The sequence below is a fragment of the Abramis brama genome, assembly GCF_963993115.1.
Source record: "Abramis brama genome assembly, chromosome: 11".
In the NCBI taxonomy this organism is placed as follows: Eukaryota; Metazoa; Chordata; class Actinopteri; order Cypriniformes; family Leuciscidae; genus Abramis; species Abramis brama.
The window spans coordinates 8,431,909-8,454,363 of NC_139973.1; the positions used below are offsets into that span (position 1 = coordinate 8,431,909).

Below are 22,455 nucleotides of genomic sequence, written 5' to 3' on the forward strand. Positions count from 1 at the left end.
TCAGTGTGGGCTCTTGCTTTCTGATAGGCTTGAACTCTGCTCCACATGCCTGCATTTCTTCATAATAGTATTAACTCTGCCAGGAAGCTTTTGTGATTCAGTGCTGGTTATGGCGACCCCTGAGATGACCTCTGTGATGTCACTATAGAGGATGGGTTACTACACCCCTTGACTGTCATAATGACAGGCTTGTGGCTACGGTCTGTTGGATTTGGATGTGTTTCATGGACCCAAAAGACAATGCCTGAGGCTCTACTGCTTGCCCTGAGACTGCTCCCACAGATGGCGGCTAGCTTTAGTTGGCAGATTAAAATCAAAAGGTAAAGCGTTAAGCTAATTGGACAGTTTGGCACGTTACTGGTGGCATATGTTTACCTTCCTGATCCAATATAACATGTCCTGGATTTTTTCGACTGCACTAGTTCCATCAGCCCAACTTAAAGGTGCAGTATTTGCAGCAAGTATTTTCTCATATCATAGCAACCTGACCAGCCCAACATGACAGCACTATTTGTAATCAATATCATCAGTTCATGATATAAATTACAACTTAATCAGATCAGTTTTTCTGGCACATAAGCAGTGACGTTTTTTGAATGAATGAAAAACATTTATTAGAATGGCAAATACATATATTTATCCTATATACAAGTAAAAACCTAGTAAATACCCTAATTTACATAACTATTATGAAAACATATTAATGAACAGCAGAATTTAACTTTTATTTAATATTCTGCTATAAAACAAGATCTGAAATTGTGCACTTGGACTTGGACTTTTGTTAATCCGTTCATTTACATGATCCATTTGATTAAAGCAATTCACTAGAATTAATCTTGTGACTTTACATCACACAATATGAGAGAGTCCTTTATAATGAACCAATTCACTAGAATGATTCAGACTTTAAAATGCAACATGTGAGAAGTCATTTTTAGTTTGTTTTTAGTAGTCTTCCCATGGCAACATATGCAAGAAAGATAGAGTCATTGAGAATGACTCAAATCACTGCAGCCTATTGTATGTGTGAGAGAGACTTCTTTAGTATGAACAGATTCACTAGAATAAATCCATACTTTCCAAAGCAACATATTTGAGAGAGTGAGTCATTTATTATGAAACAATTCATGAATCTGATCCTTTGCAACATGGATGGACTTGCAACATGAATCTACCTTTTAAACACTATATATTAAAGATGCAACACTGCAACTCACTGGAAAAAAAGTATTTTTTTTTTTGTATTTTTAAAACAATGCAACTCTCACACTACTGAAAAAAAAAAAGAGTCTTAATAGGAATATTCAAGCCAGATGGCCTAAAGGCCTGTGATATCTGGCAGTTACAATGTCAATGTCAAATTTATTTCTAGAGCACAGTTAGTTTGACCAAAGTGCTTTACATTGATACACATTTAACAACTTTCAAAACAAATAAAAAAAAGATTATATTAATCTCTATAATACATTAAAAGCCAAGGAAAACAACTGAAAAAAAAAAGTTTTTAGTTTAGATTTAAAGGCACACTATGCAGTTTCCGTTTTTCTCAAACAGCGACCCCTAGAGTCATATGTTGTTTTCTTTGTCGACTCTGCCATGATTCACGTCTGAAATGCGTGCTAGTGTCTTCCATAGAGGCTGCTTCATATGTTGTTGATGTATGTGACGTCGTGCCGTAAAGCAAGTCGTGATTCTCGCGAGATTTGGCGGGGCGCCACCTCTCAAACTTGCATTGCTTTGCTATCGGGATTATTCGCCCTACTACGAGTTCGCTTACCATCGAAATGATTTCGAAGTTGTTATATTAAGGTACAAATCTTGCATAGTGTGCTTTTAAAATCAGAAAGTGTTTGAGCAGCTCTAACACACAGTGGAAGGCTATTCCGCAGTTTAGGGGCAATAACAGATATATCAAATAGATCTGCATGGGTCAGATCAACCAACTCTGTTCACTCGTAAGTGGATTCGTAAGTAAGTGTCAGGAAGACAACGTAGCAACCAAAGGCTGTTCCTCTAAACAGTTTAATCTGCAACATTCAAGCTAACAAAGCTCATCCCCATACAGCCCACCCAAGAAATAGCCTGTAAACAGAAGTGGGACTTTCTTAACAACTACAGCCTGTTCTTAATCCCCACATCTCAGTCTAATGATACTGGCAAGGGGTAAAAGCTGCCCAGCGTGGGAAGGTCCGCGTGAACTCTGACCTGGCACTGCCTGGGCAAAGTGGTCTAGAGCAAGAGCCAGAGAAGGAGGAGAAGGTAGAGACTGAGCAGAGAAAAATCAAGAGCAAGCTTTTCTCCCCAACTGACTGATGGCGTCCTGCCCCTCTTGCACTCGCCTCGCCCACCGTGAAGACTCATTTAGTATGGCGGATAAGTGTAAATCAGGACAGTGGAAAAATAGGAAGCAAACTGGCAGTAGAAGGGAGGCATGGTGTGAGTACTTGGCTGCGAGGAAAAACTATCATGTCTATTCCTCACACAACAGGATCAGTCACCGCCAATGCATCGCACCATTTGTCTGATTATTACTGGCCGTATTTAAAAAAAATAACCAAACAAAAATACTTCTAATGCCCACATGTAGGGATACACAATTTATCTGTGCAATACTGGTTGTTTAACAATATCAGTGTTGTTTTAAATAGAATTTATATTTATTTATTTTTTTAATTTATCATTTACTATATTGGATATTTAGCACCAAATATCATATATTTAATGGTTTTGCACATTTCCAGCATCTAATTCAAATTAAAAGTGATAGCAATATATTATCGGAAATATTGTATTGTTAAAAAAAGGATTTTCTTAAACAGCGCTTTCTCTTTAAGAGATGTTCCAAACCTGCATGGCTTCTGTGAAACACAAAAGAAGATATTTTGAAGAAAGTTGACTTTTGATGATTGACTTTCATTGTGAGACATTTTTAAAACACTAAAAAACTTCTGTGTTCCATATGGAAACTGGTTTCCTGACTTTACAAGTCACAAATGCGAGTATACTGTATATCACGCAATTCTGAGAAAAAAACAGCAATTGCCCTTTTAATTTTATTCAGTGGCAGAAACAAGATTCCATAGTTCCAAAATGAAAACAGGTTTGAAACGACATGAAGGTGTGTAAATGAAGTTGAGCCATCCCTTTAAGAGTGTATGTTGGCACTCTTAATAAATGGCAAGGAAAGTGAATGCTAGCAAAGCTGCCTGTTTACAGTAATTCTACTTCAGATGGGCTCAATACCACAGCATTGTCAATACGTAGACGGATATCTGCTATTTAGCACACACTCAGCATTTAAGTGTCTTTCAGTATAAAAACTTAGTGTGCTGTTCGAGCCACTAATGGGATTAGCTCCTGTCTTATCAAACTGGATTAATATATTCTGACTGAAGAGTCTTGATGGCTGTGTATCCTTCTCAAACCTTTGGATAAATCCCAGATTCTGAAGTAATCTCATTTGCACAGTTAAGAAATTGGTGAGATTACTAGCACTAAAGAGCACAATTTTCTCATTTTGTGCTCTAATTAGAGTGTTTCGACCATTTAGTTACTTTAATCTCTTGTTTAGCTTGATTACAGTATGAACAAACACGAAAAAGGTTAAAGTTGTTACATTAAGGCTACATACTTTCAGCAGCAAAAGCATATTAAATGAAACACTATTCCTGCAATTTTCAGAAGCCATTACTTTAGTGTTATATGATCCATCATAAATCATTCTAATATGCTGATCTGCTGCTCAAGAAACATTTATTATTAATAGTTTTTGTTGCTTAATATTTTTGAGGAAACCGTGATTTACCATTCAAATGTTTGGGGTAGGTAAACAAAAAAAGGAAATGAATACTTTTATTCAGCAGGATGTAAATTAATAATTGTATTTAGATGCTTATCCTAATGTATTGACACGAATGAAACAATTGTTTACATATAGAGTATAGAGCAATAAAATAAACATGGCTATTCATTTGAAAATCAATCTTGGAAGATTGTTGAGATCTCTCAGATACAGTATATGTGACATGAAATATGAAACATATGAGATTACTGGTGTTTTTTTCTTGGCATAAAAATAAAGCAGCAAACAAAAACAAATCATTTCTGTTATGATGTATTCACTGGAGGCAAGCTGGTTGAGAACCCAAACGCAACTTTAATAACAAAACAATTCAAAAACAAGATCAAACAGAAAACAAAAGCATGGCGTGGCATAGCATTAAACTAGGAAACTGGAACCGAGACATAGAACAAACAATACTCGACAAGGACACAGGGCAAACATGAGGGCTTAAATACATAGACTAATTACAAGACAAGGAACACCTGTGAACAATGATCAAACGATTAACCAATGACAAGACACATAGCAGGATCACATGACAAACAGGGAATCACATGACTAGACACAGAAACATGACAAGAACACCCAAACCGTGACAATTTCTCACCTTTTAATCTCATTAATGGTACAATATGTAATCATTTTGTATCAAAATACCCCAAAACCACTTGCACAGTGTTATATATTTCTTTCAATTGTGTACTTACATTATCCTAAATGTTTCCAAGAATTTGTTAATTCAGAGGAATTCACAATTTTAAATAGTGCCTGTCCGTCGCCTGTCAATGACGTAATATCCGCGTTATCCCTGGTTTCCGCCTATGGTTTCCGGTTGTACTGCCATAGTAACCATGGCGACAGATGTGGACAACTGCGTGTTGTTTAGCGGCACACTGTTGTTGTTTCGTTCAAAGATTATGGATCATGGCAAGCAGACTTTGGGACAAAAGGAGAAATAAAACGAGGATCAATATCGGTGTGGTGTTTTCGAGATGCCGAGAGCTTTGCGGCAATCTTCGACTTGACAAAGATGCCGCTCTTGCATGTACTTTATTAGACAGTTGAGCAAACGTACATAAAACAAACCAATGTTATATAGCTCAACATGATGAAATGTTAGAATATGATCAGTATGTTATTCTAATTTCTAATGTTGATCTAGCATTCTGCTAGTCTCATATAGCCAACAAACTAATAACATAACTTTCAACACATGTCATTGTGATTTTGAATTGTGAATTGTCATTATGTCATTTGTGATTTTTCTTCTTTTATGAGGACCAGATGGGTGTCTTTATCATTCTACAATAAATAATGCATAAATAACACCCTCAACAGCCATCAGCTACACAACATATTTATAATTAAAACTTCAGTTCGGGCAAAGCAGAATACTAAATGAGATTAAGAAGTTGAAGCAATATTAAATAATAACTATGGCTAACTGAGATTTGACTCTGCTTCAGTCTGTTTTAACATGCATGCCAGAGACTGAACGCTTCAATTACCAGCCCATCAATTATACAGCAGCCTGAACAAAGCGTTGAGGAAAGGATGGGATGGGACAGGGGGACAAGGAATGTAGGGATACTCTGTGCTTAAAGGGAGAAAGCAAGAATTCGGTCAAGAATAGAAAATATGTGGTGGTGGAAGACAGCTATGGAATAAGATAGTGGGAAGCAGAAGTCATAAACCGTCTCTGTCGTTGACGTGTATGGGAGAGGGATGTGGGAGTGAATGAAGGAGACAAAATGTAGATGGATGGTGGCGATGGATGGCGTGGGCGTGGATCATGAACTTGCTGCACGGAGAAGTGGAGAGATTGTTTTTTGATGGAGTGGGAGAGTGGATGAGGAAAACGTAGAATGACGTGCAGGCGTATTGACTGATTATGAAGCAGCAAGAGAGGAAGAAGAGTGAAAAAAGATGAGAAAAGAGAGCGAGAGAACTATAATCAATGAAAAGAGCTCCTAACCTTAAGTCCCCATTGGAGAGATGGCAAATGACCTTGTGACCCCCGTGAACTGCTCTGACAGAGATTAACGTTTCCCTGGTCAACAGTGCAATTTATTTTAAAAGTGCCATCAAGCCCAGACCAGTTCCTGATCATCAACTTGTTACATGCTTTTCTTGGTTTTTATGGAGTGGGTTCCCTAGTGGAAAAGGTCTCACTTCCTCTCATAAATGTTCTTGTCGTGCAAAAATACACACCAGGTGAAAAACCAAGGGACCGATGAGAGCTGAAAACAAAATGGCTTATAACTCATGTCTGCTTTTCAGAAATAATGGCCTATATAATGTGCATCTGTACAATTAATGTTGTTTTCTTAACTTTTCTAATAAGTTGACGTCTACTGGATGCACTTTTCAAACGAGTGACTGTTTTCCTGCCTTTAAAGACTACAGCATGAGCAAATAGAGTTCAAATGTTGGTTATGAAGGATAATTGCATTGGTTGGCCCAAAAAAATGAACACCAAACAAGGGTCACTTGATTTCCGTTTGTTAATGAACTGAATAAATGTTCAAAAATGAACTGAATGAAGGATCTGCAGGGAGTTGTTCATTCAAGTCAGCACCTGAGTTGATTTTGAAGGAGCATTTTTACACCAAACGCTGACTTAAATGATAATGATAAACACAATTAAAATGGCCTAAGCACAATACATTACTGAAATGTATTACTTTATTTAAACATTCATAAAAAAGTAAATGATTCAGTGACTCACTGATAACACACAAAAGACAACCACTTGTCACAACCTACTGGCATATTGATTTAGCCTGTAGAATTAATGAACGAATATTTCAATGAACAGATTAAAAAGAGTTGGATGGATCAAAGTCCTTCTCATCACTACTCTCCTTGGATCAGTTTCCCTCCCTAAGTCTCTGTTCACACTAGTATTTGACTTACATGTCACGTCATCTAATCAAGTCCCACTGGCAACTGTTTACTGCTGTAAATAAATAAGTAATGACTTAGGAGAAGGTAACATCTTCACTGTTTTATTCATTTTCTTGCCTCTTTGGTTTTACAACTGAACCAAAACATACAGATCTGCACTCGCTTCTCCCTGCTGTAAAATGGGTGAAAAAGAAGCAAAGAATGTTGCATTGCAAGGCAATTTCAATCAAAAAAGCTGTAATGAGAAATGCATCATACTCAATAGCAATTCGCTTTTCTACCAACCAAACAAACAGCACTGTGACGCATCGGATCCACACACCAAAAGGAGTAGAGTTCAAGTGCCCTAAAATTGAGCAGAAGCATTGCATTGCTGGTCAAAATTTCACAATTTCAGCTATTTTTAAAACAAGTTTATGAACAGAACGCAGTGTTCAAGAGATGTGTTGTTGGGCCCAACTGCAAAAAGCCTAATCTGAGAGTGCGAAAGGAACAAATTGTCCGTACGGCTAAGGTCACAGAAGACGGCTGTGAAGAATGAAAGAGATCATCCAAAAGCTCTGCAATCACAGCTGTGCTGTCAAGTAGGGAGGAGGGGGAGCGAGAGAGAGAGAGAGAGATAGAGAGAGAGAGATAGAGATAGAGAGAGAGAGAGAGAGAGTGTAAAAATTTCCCTACATGTGCCATTTCACGTAGCCTACATGTGAGAAAGATCTGGCTGAGTGAGAAATACCCTGTTGTGTCTCGGCTTTTAGAATATATTTTTTTTTCATTACCCTCTTTCTTTGATGTCTTTGAGATGAGTGGAGTTCTGCGTGCCCTGGACAGCGATCATATTAGGCTGTTATTCATGTTGAGTGGCCTGAAGTAGAGGGGATTGGAAACAGGCACACCAGGGGGACAGGAGTGTTATTTTGTGGGAACTGACACAGCAAGAGCCCTGGCTACGTTCATTCAGATCTGACGGATGTTGGCAATCTCCCAGGATGAAACTTGGCTGTAGCCAGACAAGATAAATGGAACTTGTGCCCAAGATTATCTCCTTCCCCTGACAAATCTAAAGCTAATTTACTTTTTTCCTCTTGTAGGCAGAATATTTGATTCCTAAGGCAAAGAAATATCCTGTGTTTGTCATAGAGTAAATACTGCACTAATTCCCCTCTGTATATCTTCCAAACAACGGCACACCTGTGTCCATTGACTTTTGTGGTGTGTAGAAAGTGATTCATATGAGCTACTGATTTAGAACACGTTACAACTTGTTCCTTAACATCTGGATAATCTTGTTTAAAATAAGCTATTTGACAGTTCTGTCGGAAGCATCAAAACGTTCTGGATTTCGTCATTATTTCAATGCTCAGATGCACTGGCCTTTTTTATCAATATCTTACGAAACAAAACACGACACAAAGTTCTAGAGGGATATTTCCAGAGCAGTTTCTATTCACAGATATTTCTATTCAGACAAAAAAGCTGCAAAATACTAAAACGTTGCTTACTGGATACACTTTCATGACCTCATGGAGGAGCTTATTAAGATCCATAGAAAAATCCTAATGATTATGCATTAAGTTACAGAGCAAATAAACCATTTCAGCATCATGTCTCATTCTAAATAACTGACATTATGAAAAAAGATAACAAAAAAAGCTGAACCCTTATGGTCTATTGAGATTGACTTGTCTCAGAGAAGATAATAATGTGTACAAATAATAATCCTGATTATTTATTAAAAGTATGAGTTTAGAACTTATGAAAATTATCAGACCTTAATGAAACCTGATTTGGAGATATTATCGAAGCTTTAACCCTCTTTTGTACCACAATGTTGACATGGACTTTTCAGAAATGTAACATTGTTTCTATTGGAGGTGAAATTTGGGGTCAAAATTATGACAGTTTATCTTGCAGAAGCATTTGAAAAAACATTACATTTATCTCATTACTTATATACAGAATAGGGTCTCCCCAAGACCTCAAACATAATACGTTTGAAGAAAGTTATCAAGTCAGAAATTTGTTTTTAATCAATTCTCATGTGATTGAGAAAAAGGAATTAAAAATGCTGTAGCACTGTACCTTTCTCATTATAAAGTATATTTCCCACAAAATGGTAGCAGAACAGAACACAGTTAATAAGCCAAAACATTAATATGAGCGCCAATTAAAAATTAAAATTACATGGACATTACTCACGAGAAACATGCAAAAAAAGTTTAAAAAAAGAAGAAAGGAAAAGGTAGCACTAAATATAAAATCCTATATAAGCACTGGATGAAAAGAAGCTGATTTTGCATATCACACACTGCTTCACTGTCCCTCCAAAGGCTTTCTGTTACACACGTGAGAGGGTCACAGCACACACCACTACAGTAGCAGCAGTAGTAATTCCCTCGACCGGGTTGCTTTTATATCAAGCTCAGACAAACCCATCAAACAGAAGCCTAAATACTCACAGGAATCTGCTTCATTCTTGTCCACACGTCCTCAGAAAGACAGACGAACCCTTCCTCTTCTGCTCAGTTTAATCCCACAGGCATGAAAAACAGAGAGTGCTGAGGAAATCCAGAGAAACGTCTACCACAGCAGACGCGGGAGAGAGAGAGCCCCGCCACTAGCGCATGGAGCGGTGCAGAGCGAGAGAGGCGCTGGGGAGACATATGTTGCCAAAGCCTCTCGTCTGGCAAAGAAGCTCATTAAACGAGTGACAATCACTCCCACAAAGCCAGATCTGAGCACTTTTCACATGGAGTGTACAAAGAAGGAGAGAGAGGGTGAGAGAGAATGAATGAAAGTGAAGGAATTCTGGATGGAGGAAGTTGAATTTAAAGCAAAAGAGGCATGTGGAGACTTATTTATGTTTTGTGCCATAGATGTCAAGATACATGGTTTGCCTTTTGTAACACTGCCACTATGGTTAAATAGGGGTTAATTTGGAGCTTAGTTTAGTATTATTTCATAAAAAAAATAAAAAATAAAAATGCAATACATAATCTTTCAGACTAATGCTGAAAAAAGCATTAGTTTAGTCATGTATATAACTATGTTTTTACATTTTCTGAAGACAATGTGAGCAGTTCTAGCTGGTGCAAGAGTAGCTGATGTTCTGGATGATTGCAAGGGCGTTGCTATGCAGTTGCTAAGGTGTTCAAAGTGGTTTTTAGTGTGTTGTCACGTGGTTGCTAGCGTGCTGCTAGGTTGTACAGGGTGATCAAAAGCCCACCCACAAGACTATGATATAGTGGTCTACATGTAAGTTTATGGGTTTTTCTGTCATTTTATCATCCACCACGGTAAATACAAAAGAAAATCTCTAACCCTAACCCCAAATCCCTAACCATAAACATGAACAACAGAAAAAGTGATGCTTGCTTTATCAAAAACTACTATACACATCCTTCAAGATAACTATGTTCAAATCTGAGAAAAACAGCAGCATTTTAGCTAAATATTTTGAAAGAAAATGCTTCACCCAAGGGCAATTCCGCGCAAAAATGTCACATCCATAACGCCAACTAAATACAGTGGCATTGTGTTGGCGTTATGGATGTGACAGTTTTGCGTGGAATTGCCCCCAATTGTTAGTTCAGCAATGTTGTTTAAAATATCTTATTTTGTGTTCCAAAGAAGAAATAAAGTCATACAGGTTTGGAATGACATGAAGGGTGAATGAAGGGTAAATGATGGTTGAACAATACCTGACACTGATGAAGGCAAAGAGCCGAAACGTTTGTCAGCATTATCTCCTGTCTATAATAAAAGATTTTTAGAGTGCAGACCTTTTTTGCATTTTTGAACAATACCTTTAAAACAGACTTTCTCAACATTCAACATGCTTCACCAGAGATTCATATAGGATCGCTGAAGATTTCTATACATTGTATCATATTTATTTTACATATAAAAAATTATAATGTCAGCATAATTTTAGTTGTAGGATAAACAAAATATGTATTATCTTGTGTTTAAAGTGTTTCAGCCATTCATTGAAGCTCGCCGTTCTCACCGGGTTTTTTCAAAATGTCTGAGGGTCGCAAGAGAAAAAGTGTCTACGAATTGTATGACAAGAAGAGAAAGGCCTCTGAAGAAAGAAACAAGACTCGTGCTCTCTCATGCACACGTTTAATAGGCGCTCCCTCTCGGGAGCAGGTAGAGTGTTGCGCATGTGCATTTTTTTCAAAAAGTGGAGAGGGCGGTTCTTTTCTAAAATTCGGGAAAATCCTCCACTATACCTTTAAATCTTTCCCCACCAGTGTTAAAAAAAAAAAAAAAACGTTGCCAGTCACCGGCAGCATTTTTGATAATTTTCATAAAAGTTTCATGGCCCCCAGATTATTTAGTTGTATGCATATCTGAACATGCCATATATCAAAAGAAAGTTATCGCTTGTTTTTGATCAGGAGATTCAGTACTCATTCAATGGATGTGTCATAGTGCCTTCTAGCGTATAACAGTGAAAACACGGAAATCTGGAAAAAGTGATTTGGCGGGGAAGCGTTTTCCCACAAATAACTGAAATTTGTGTGTTTGGCGGGGAAAGAGTTAAAGGGATAGTTCAACCAAAAATCCAAATTCTGTCATCGTTTACTCAACCTCAAGTTGTTGCAAACCTGTATGAATTTCTTTCTTCTGCTGAACACAAAAGAAAATATTTTGAAGACAATGGATAACCAAAAAGTTGATGGGCCCCATTGACTTCCATAGCATGGAAAAAATACTATGGGAGATAATGGCTACTGTCAACTGTTTGTCGGATTTCTGAAACCAAAAAAATCGGTCACCATGGACCAACATTTTTTGATAACCTCTGACTTAACCTCTGACTTTGAATCAACCTGATTGACAGCAACAGTTCCTCTGTACCTCACATATAGGACTAAACCCCTGGGGACCATGTGATTTGCCGACAGAGCAAATAGCACAGACCTGGACATAGTCACACACTCTAAACACAAAAGCCCCACCCCTCTCCCACAATGCTGTGGGTGGAATGGGCTCGCCTTGATGTATGATGTGGAAATGGGTGAATGGGCGGGGAGAGTTTGAAATCGGGAAGGGTTGACATGTTTGCTTCAAATATGCTGATGTAGGTGCCGCTGATGTATCTGTCAAATGGAAGAGTGCCCATATTGGTAAAGGAATAATTAGTCATTCAGTTTTCCAGGAAATTATGCCCTTCATCTGTCAAGTGCTTTCCGTGTGAGGTGAGATCATACAATGTGCCATTAATTAAAGGAAACATCATTAAACGTACAGGTGCCATACACACCTAATTAAAATTCAATTAAAATGGATTTGTTCATGTGTTCGCTGTTTGAATGTACCATTAATTTCATTATCTGTGACTCCTACCCATTACATGGCTCGGGATTGTCTGAAATGCAAGATGGACTTTCACATGTTCTTCTATGTAAAATTATAGCTTGGTGTCTGATAGACGTTTTGATCTGCTTCCAATCAGGACAATTTATCACTTAAAGGTCCCGTATTATGCCCCTTTTCACAAGATGTAAAATAAGTCTCTGATGTCCCCAGAGTGTGTATGTGAAGTTTCAGCTCAAAATAGTTTAGTAGTTTAATTACGGTTATTATAATGTATTTGTCATCTGCTTGTATGTATCCATTATTAATAGCCTACAAGTCTGCTGTTTCGGATCAGGTCCGAATGATGATCAAACATATACTGATGAGTTTAATAAAGTTTATTGTACATCACACAAAAGATGAAGCGTCAGTTTTACTTCAGAAAATCACCGTAAGAGCTGAGTAAACACAGTAAGTTATAAGAAGTGCGCAAGTACATAAACGAATTTCGGTAGAGTTGAGGGAGCATTCCTGTGGGCGGAGGTTAGTCAAAAAACGGTTCTAGTGACGTCATTAAAGAAGGAAGTAGAGGGATGTAGTCCAAACGGGCCGTTCGATGTAGGCGACTTCTGTTAAATAAAATATCTCGCTTGGCATTGAACTTTGAGCTTTATAATTTTACAGATATTATTTATGCTCTAACAGCAACATTACACACTAACTAAAGTTTGAAACATGGGATCACGAAGAACGGGACCTTTATGTGTGCTTTCATACAGCCAAAACCATTTTCCCGTTTCCTGTTTAACATGCTTGGAATGATAATTGACTAACTGAGGAAATATTCATTCTGTAGTGTTCCGGACGTAAAAAATCCAATGCATTTTTTTTCCATAAGGAAATGCATTTTTAATGAAAACTTAAAACAATTATTGTGAGCTACAATATTGTTAATCAGTGGCATGTGCTTTTGTTGAAGCCATTAGCCTGTATTGTTTCATAAATTTTTTTATTTTTTATTTAAATAATTGGCTTTAACTGTGAAATTCCTGATGAAAAGCTACATAAGAACTGTTGCATTGCTTAAGTGTTCAGAGTAGTTTTAGAATGTTGCTATGGGGTTGTCATGGTGTTTTGAGTGGTTGCTAGGGCATTACTAAGTGGTTGCTAGGGTGTTTTGGGTGGCTGGAAAGTGGTTGCTTAATTATCAATAATCAAAGTAATCATTCAGTCAATCATAGCATAAATAGGTATGAGTTAAATACTAAGTAGGCACAATAACAGTAATGTTTGTATTAACAAGTAGTGAACAAATATAACATCTATTATTGAGGCTAAGCTGTTCTGCAAAGAGGGCATTCATCTGAACTTGGGCGGTAATGTGAACAAGACCCTTTAAATGCCCCCTTTACTGGTTGAAGGAGGGACAGAGGCAGGTTTTGGCAGGAAGAGAGGGTTGTTTGATAGCGTGAGCAGATTGCCAGACAGAGAGAACACTCAAAGCGCCACTGTGCCGATGCTGAACTGACGGGGCCTTTCCAGTACCCAGCATGTCCTTTTTAAGTGCTCGGAGGATGAAGCTGCCATTATGGCTGCACAAACAGAAAGAGGGCTGATGAACTTCATAGGAATGCTTCCTCCTGAAAGCAACAGGGTTGGAATAGAGTGGCGGGAGAGAGGGAAGAGAGCGAACGGGAGGGCAAGCTGCCAGTTCCACCAAGCTTAGTCTTCACGCAACCAGGCCGAAACAAACCTGACATTGTTTTGGGCACTGCCTAGGGGATAACATCCATTCTTTCTTTTTCCTCCGCTCCTCGATTTCATTCACTGTTCAGTCAGAAACTGCTCTCTCGCTTTTCCACTTTGGAGGATTCGGTTGAGGTTGTTTGATCTGTCATCATCATTTTCTACACCCTCTTGTTTTGTTTGTTTTGCTGCTTGGTAATTGAATAAACTATATATGGTTTATATACCAGGTGAGACACAGCGCCCAAGACCGATCTAAAGTAACCAGATAGAAATTTGTTGCCCATTCTCAATGGGAAAGCGTCCAAGCAACATCGCTCTGCAACATTGCCCGGCAATATTGCTCAAAAAAGTTGCCCAGTGTATCATCACCTTATAGCAGGGGTGCCCAATCCTGCTCCTGCCGATCGACTGTCCTGCACAGTTCATCTCCAACCCTAATCAAACACACCTGAAACAACCAATTAAGGTCTTCAGGATCACTTGAAAATTAAAGGCAGGTGTGTTTGATTAGGGCTGGAGATGAACTGTGCAGGACAGTCGATCGACAGGAGCAGGATTGGGCACCCCTGCCTTAAAGGGATAGTTCACCCAAAAATAAAAATTAGCCCATGATTTACTCCCCCTGAAGCCATCCTAGGTGTATGACATTCTTCTTTCAGACTAATACAATCAGAGTTATATTAAAAAATGTTTTTTGGAAGTCCATCAAAGCGCATCCCTCCCTGATAACTTTTTTTTTGCCATTGAATTGAAGTAAATAAAATTCAGTAGCATATGGTATAAGAGTTAGTAAGCTTGATTCATTTTCTTGAATCAGTTCATCAAGTGTCTGTTCGAATGAATCAATTCAAAACTTTCTTTCTTTCTTTCTTTCTTTCTTTCTTTCTTTCTTTCTATCTATCTATTTATTCATTTATTTATTCATGTTTTAATTTATTCATAACCTATTTTGATATTTGTTGAACATTGCCAAAAGGCTGAAAGATATGTCCAAACCTTGTCCAAGGATAGATGTAACACTTCCCCATGACCATACAGTAGCTGTACAGACTGACTGAGGAGAAATGCACAACCTACAAAAACCACAAAACAGTGAAGGGCATAGAACAGTGAAGCACAGGTGCATTCCTCTATAGGAAATAACCCCCCTCTAACCTTCAAGCAATGCTGACAACCTACACAATGAGCTCACCTGGGCCCTGATCAATGCCCTCCAGCATGTCAGGATGATGTATGCAGCAGCATTTAGAGTGTCTCAGAGCTGGTGCTGTAGGCTGAGGCATAAAGACCGCTGTACGACATGTGCTAGGTCAGGGGCAGGGGCAGGACGAACCCAGTTCACCAGACCGAGTAAGGATGGTCTCCTGCTGACTGAACGCTAATCCAGCGTGCAATGATTACTGAACTGAACTCTTTCCAGACCTACAGAACCGCCAAAATATGTAACTTTTATCATTTGAACGATACTTCTTTTCTGGTGCTTTATCTGGTGCTTTATGCATATATCAGGACATGTTGTGAAATTGATTTATTTAAGGGCTGTATATGTGTGTTTTTGTATGATTTACTATTACTTACTTTGAGTTATCACAGTTATGTATTATGTTTGAATAATCTTCATTTGGGGGCTTTTTGTTAGAAATTATTTGGAATATCATCTAATTAATTTGACTAATTGGATCATGTTTTTACATATTTTCATTTATTTTCACACTTTGTAAGTTTTCTTTGCTTCCCTGATCTATTTGAATTCTTAAGCTAGTCTTTAGAGTAAAACAGCTGCTGATGCAAAAAGAAAAATAAAGTTAGCATGAATTAGCTTGTTTGACATGTTCTTACCATTGATCGTGTCACTGAAATCAAACAACATTGATCAATGGCCCCCCATGGAGTGGTATAAAATGCTTCCCTAAGTATTTATTTTAAGTAAGGTCAATTTCCTCAAATAATGTATCAGGTATATTTGCTCCAGAGCTCCAGAAGATCATTTGGTTTGCCGCCAAGTACCTCCTTTTGAACTCTTTCAAACATGTCATAATTATCGTTTATCTGATGTGTAGTGCTCCGTGAACTCTAACACCATATGTCATTCTAATAAACCCATTGTCTTGATTGCCTCTGTTTATATGCAATTCCCCTTAGCCTTGACATTTTAATAGCAGCTAAATTGTTTCCAGACGCAAGATTATAGAAGCAGCAATGTACAGGACACAATTTACTGTATGCATTCATTATACAATCTACAAGTGTGCCGAGACGAAAATATAGCATGTTCAACACAGCTGTTGAGAAAGCATCAACTCAAAGCCATGCTCATGTTCAAAATGGAATTAACTTAAGTGTGTTAAAGTGAGGTTTGGGTGAGGCTTAGAGTGCCATATGGTTAACATAACTCAACCTGAGAGAGAGAGAGAGAGAGAGACTCTCTTTCTGGCAGTCTTATTCACAGATGGCGCTTTCTGCAATCACTGGCATCAATGACCATGTGATCATTCTTCCTGATTACCCGCCCCACCTAAGACCTTGTGCAAACATATGCCAATTAAACAAACGTCTTTCGCTGGGTGTCAAACAGGCAAGTTAACTTGTAAAACTGTCTTATGTTTTGCTAACTTCATACTGCCTAGTGGTGTGGATTTAGCGCATAAACAAAATATATTACGCTGATTTTTATTTTTATTTTCAAAGTTCTAAATAAACCTGATTTTTGAGTACTTTTCACAAGAACATACTATTTTAGTCTTTCTACTTAAAAATGTCAGGTTTAATTCAATGTGTTACTTTGTTATTATTTGTGAAATTTACTAGCAATATGAAATTTTGACTGAAAAGAAGAGTGAAAATTGTTTCAAATTAAATCCTAAACCTTTTTTTTTTTCAGTGTAGTTAGGGATGAACGATATTATATGGGTATTACATCAGGTGATATTTGTGATTTTTAAATATATCTGTATCATTCAATATTTTTTATATATTGGCCAATGTTGGGAATTTAACTGTGCATGCTCATTTTTCCCCATTTTCGCATTTAGATTACTGTTGTCATTATTTAGCACTCAGTAATTTAATGATTTAATAAAGAAATTTCATATAATATGTAGAAGAAATCCATATGAAAATTGTATCTGTAATGCGCTGTGAGCACAGAAAACACAGGGTTACATACACAGAGGGTTACATACGGGGTAACAATGCTGCGTTCACGCATGTCACAATTACAGTAGTCTCGAGATGACAACACAACACAACACGTTGTATTCGGAGCTGTTCACGTCCTCGGACCAGGAATTGTGTTTCTGTGACACCACTATCAACGCCTAAATGAATGGTGGTACAGTGGTCACGTAGTACAAGTAGGAACACTCAGAAAACTGCTATCTTACAAGCTGTAATTACAAACTACAGCTTGTTGTAAAACTACAAAAAACTACAAACATGGCACTCAGGACAGGAAGTAGCATACAAGTCCAGGGACAAACACTGAGAACATATGACAGTATTAAAGTGAGTCCTACACTTTTTTTTTTTTTTTCAGTGTAGTTAGGGCTGAATGAAATAAGGGTACTAAACCAGCTGATATTAGTGATTTTTAAATGTATCTGTATCAGTCAATATTGTTTATTTATCATTTAACTGTGCAGTGTGCATGCTCATTTCTGCATGTTTTTTTTTACCATTTAGATTACTGTTGTCATCAGTGAGCACTCAAATAATTTAAATAATGATTTAATAACACATTTTAATGAGATATTTAAAAGATTTCAAATTGACCTTTACTTATAATGTTTCAGTGCCTACATAAAATTTTATAATCGAAAAAAAAAAAAAAAAAACATTTAAAAAGTGAATTTTTATTTATTAATTTTTAATATCAGCCATTTATTGGTTGTAAACTTGTACTGACACTTTCTTACAATGCATCTTTAAAGGTAAAGAAAATAAATGGTCAGTAATGTCCTATCTGATGGGCAGTTCCTTTGCAGCTCTCTTTATTGCCCCAAGTCTCTCATCTAGTTGACAAGTCGGGGTCTTCCTGAAACCCATTTTAATTATGTTACCCCAGAAATCAATAAACTATTTCCCCCTGGGTCAACTTCCACAATGGAGAGGGTCTGCCATCCTGAAGTACTCTGAATGTGTACTCAAGTCGTCTGAATGCAACACAAACACAAAGCTGCGAAGACAAATTCATTAAAATAACCTCAGAGTCTCTTACAAACGAATGGGTGTACATGGCAACCTATCCCCGACTAAACCTCCTGTGCATGTACAAAAAGCTTGAAGGGCTGGTTTTCAAGTTTCCAAACAAAATAAAATAAAAAATAACCTGGTCGATAGTAATTCCACAGGCAAAGTGCTTCACTGACCATCATCACATAAAAATTATATCATAAAGCACTCCAGGTGGAATCCATACTACTTCTACAGACACCGCAGTTCCTGTTAAATCAGATTCACAAGTGAGATGCATGTTTCTTGGAGGCTTCCATATCAATCCTCATCTTCCTCTTGCCTTAATAAGATAAAACACAGCGGTTAGTAGGCTCATGAGCTAATGCCTTTTAAGGAGAGGGGAAGCAGCGGTCCGTCTTTGGAGGCTGAGGGGTTGCGGTAGGGGAATCGAAGGGCATGTTGTAATACTGTTCTCTAATCCTGCAGTGGATAATGTATCAAGGATCAGCTTCGCATGAGCAAGTTTCTCCTGATGAGGTGGAGGTCTCAAGGAAAGCAAGGTGTTGCATTGACATTCGGGTCACAGTGGTGTATGGCTCTGGAATGCACAAGTGTTCTTTAGTCAGTCCACGCAGGAAAAGTGTGGAGAAAAAGGTCAACTTCCCTCAAAGCATTTTGCTCTTTCAGTTTATAGAGAATGCTTGAGAAGATTCACTCTAATTATGAGAAAATTAAATGGTAGGATACATACTATAGGTTATGAATATAGGATAAAGGTAATTCAATTAAATTATAAAAGTATAATAAGGAATTCTCCGAAAGTGCCAGGGGCAACGATAAAATTAAAATTCCAGCATTTCTTAGCCCCAGGTACAATCAATTGTGGGAAAGACACAGTCTCATCTTTCTCAGCAAGGTGCAATTTTTCCTCTCCCCAAAGCCAATTAACAAAGAAGCCACAGGCAGAAATTTATAAGATGTATTAGAAAACTGCATTACTATGCAAATGTACCTACTGACATCCTGAGATTCATTAAATCAATCAGTTACACTGAAAGCAACAGAATCTAATGGCTAATCACACTCATTTTAGAAACTTTTAGTGGAAATTTAAGAACTGAGAAACAGAGGTGATTTTAAAGATGTACTAGTCAAGAGAAAAACAAGACTATGTTTATGTGTGGTATATAAGTGTCCTTGACTACTTCCTTATATCATGTTCACATATACAGAAATGTTACACTGCATTGACAACCATCGCTGTCACTCTGCAATTGAAATGAACTGAAAATTGCTTCTGGTCACTGCAGATCACTGTAAATGTGACCGGCCCTTTAAGAACATGCTCTTACTGGCTTAAAGGTGCAGCAATCGATTTCTGAGAAACACTGTTGATATCTGAAGTCAACCCAAACAAACATGCCCTTTCCTTCATTGCTCTGTCCCCAAAACAGACAAACACGCAAGGCAACAAGTCTCTTTATCATAGCTGAAGCAAAGCAAAATAATGCTTCGTGAAAAATAAAGTGAAGATGAAGAAACGAATGACAATGAAGAACAAACAGTGAACATACAGTACACAAGAGTATATACAAGCAAGGTTTCTTTGTTAGTCAGCAGCAGCACACCAGCTCCAGACAAACAATGACACTCACAACTGCACAATTCTGATTTATTGCTCAAATCTGATCATTTTTTTGTTTGGCTCTTCACATTATCTTTATCTAAATGTGGCCAATATCAGATTTGAGTGTGACCTGGTTACGGTCCTGAACTGACCCGTATGTGCAAAAGAACGGTAACAAAGACGGCAAGCAGCATGCTGTCATACGGAAGTAAACACAGCGTTACTGAAATCAGCATTTACTGTACGCGTTCATTTTTAAGTTGATGTGCCGCGAAAGACAGCCAATTTGTGCACAGGCAATAAGGGGGATGCAGGTGAGGATGAGGAGAAAGAGAGCAATGTTTTTCTTGTACAGTTTTTCCTTAAGATTTGCTTGTTTAGAGCTGTCATCGTAATACTTATGAGTATAACAGCTCACCGTCCCTCTACCTCCATCTTACATATTTAAAGATCTGCCGGAATGTAAAATCTTTGGAGTGATGTCCATCAGCGCAGAATTGAGACGAATGTTGATCTAGAGTGACGTAAAAGTCACATGAATTCTAATATGACTGTTCAGACTGAGGTCGCATTGCAAAACATCTGACCTGTATCGGATTTAGGACCACATGTGGAAGTTGCCCAAATCAGAATTGAAAAGATCAGATACCATGCAGTTTGTGCTGTTTACATCTGAGTTGCATATGAGCAATAAAAATAGAATTTGGGCCACTTGTGCCTGCAGTGTGTGAATGTAGCCTAATATTAACACAGGTCCTAAAGCTCTTGCCTGATCATACCACTTCTTTGTCCAGTAATATTCCTTTAATCTTTTCTATTTTGTAATGTCTCTCAGCCATCTCTTTCTACAGTCTTTCTTCAAATCTCCCTCTTGCTCACTCTTCTCCCTCATCATGTGTGGACACGCCCCCTAGTGCTGATTGGCTACAAGTGTGTTGAGGTGCTCGGTCCGATCCACTTTCAACAGCGTTACTCGAAAATCACTTACTGCACCTTTAAGGCAAGACACTACAAGTAAATAAGGTTAAAACATTTAAAAAAAAAAAAAAAAATCAAATAATAGATATCATCATACTTTCCCTAGTTGATTAATCACAGTACCTTAAGTCAATTGTTTGTTATTACAAGTTTTCGGAATGTTATGTTACAGTATGTTTAAATAAGCAATTTATGCATTATCTACTTAAATATGTCCTAATTTGCATAACTTTTACAGAAGATAAATCTAAACATTGGATAAAAACAGTTGCTAAATTCTTGTTTAATTTTGTTGACATTAGAGTGAAATGTTTTTACAAAGTGGATTTTGGATATCTTATCACTCCATAAATCAGAAAAAAAAAAACATTTACCATGAATATACTAAGTACCATGGTACTAAAATTAAGTCCATACTGCTTTAAGAAATGTAATGTAATTTCCCCCATTTGTACTGTAGTAATGTTTCCCTTGAGATGCACCTAATGCAAATGTACATTAGAACATTCATAATAGGCTATAATTTTAGATATTCTCAAATGCTTTTGGTAACCGAGCCATCTATGTTTTACGCTGCAGATACATTTGAGAAGTCATGATTGAAAATATAGCAGCACCTGCAGTGCACATCTGGTATTTGTGAACCCCCTGGGCCAAAAGTGCAGGTTTCCTTACAAGCAATCTGGGACATAGACATATAAGTTTGTAATTGTCCACTTAAGCCATTTCAGAAGGTAAGGTATCATGTAGTTTTATGGTCCACATGCTGAGTTCCTCCTACTCCCCAAAAAAATCATCCTAGCTGGTATATTATATGACCCTAAAACAGCTTGAGTGTAAAATTCTACACCGTATCTTCTCCACATTGTGTGATAAAAAAGAGATTGCGTTCTTACACAGCTTTTTCTGCAAATCTCAACAGTCTTATCCACCCTGATGATTTTAAATAATGTAAAGTAATCTCCAAGCTCAACATATGTAAGAGGCTTTAGAGTTTCTCATTGGCGGCCTGCAGGCCACTCTCACAGATGACACATAGCCTGTTTCACTCAAGAACATTGAAATGAAAGTTATCTTTTGGGATGCTTGAAAGGAGAGCCACGGCGTTAAAGAGCCCAGTGAAAAGAAGGCTTTTACAGAGGCGTCTTTGTCAAACTCATATCAAAGGCTGTGCCTGGAAAGTGAATAGTTTAGCTTTGTGTTTGGCAGAGCATGGGTGGGAGTTTGTTGTGGTGTGGATATATCCCTGTGTACACGCAGAGCTATAGAAAGAGCTACTGGGAAATCTCCAACATTTTACGGCTCTTTAACTAAGAGTGTCCTTCACCGCATGATATCCTGGTTTGACATCTTTAAAGGACCTTGAATTTAAGTCCAAAGCCCAATATGGACAGGATAGTTATCTAACCAATGCTTGGATTATAATTGTTAGCATATTGGACAGCTATGATTTCTCTGTATTTGTTATTTATTTATTTATTTATTTTACATAGATGTGAGGTCTGTTGTCTGGATGTGTATGTTACACAAGGTCATGTGCTTTGAATGTGTGCCATGAAACCCACTGATAAACCCAGCAATACTTTTATATATAATAATGTTTACATGTAATTTTGTATGTGTGTGTTATTATTATGAGGTAATGAATTGAATACAAAAGCATTATGTATATAATTAACAAAGACTGTCAATTAGTTTATATACAGTATATATATATTAGGGGTGGGAATCTTTTACCATCTCACGATTCGATTCGATTCCGATTCTTGAGGCCACGATTCGATTCAAAATCGATTTTCGATTCAAAAAGATTTTCGATTCAAAACAATTTGATTTTATTCATAATGATTTCTAATCAGGTTTCTGATCA

General features: G+C 37.6%; 1 protein-coding gene across 12 annotated transcripts in view; it reads right to left on the minus strand.

The window, feature by feature from the left end:
* Positions 1 to 22,455, minus strand: part of chl1b (cell adhesion molecule L1-like b) — an 89,765-nt gene that overhangs the window by 38,786 nt on the left and 28,524 nt on the right. For 7 of the 12 annotated variants that reach the window (XM_084128913.1, XM_084128906.1, XM_084128909.1 and 4 more), the window contains exon 1: positions 9,211 to 9,354. The exons of 2 other annotated variants lie outside the window; for them this stretch is intronic. The gene's annotated coding sequence lies outside the window, so the exon portion shown is untranslated. Of the gene's footprint in view, positions 1 to 9,210; positions 9,429 to 22,455 lie in introns of those variants that run through there. 3 more of the 12 variants (XM_084128912.1, XM_084128915.1, XM_084128907.1) reach the window with 3 other exon arrangements.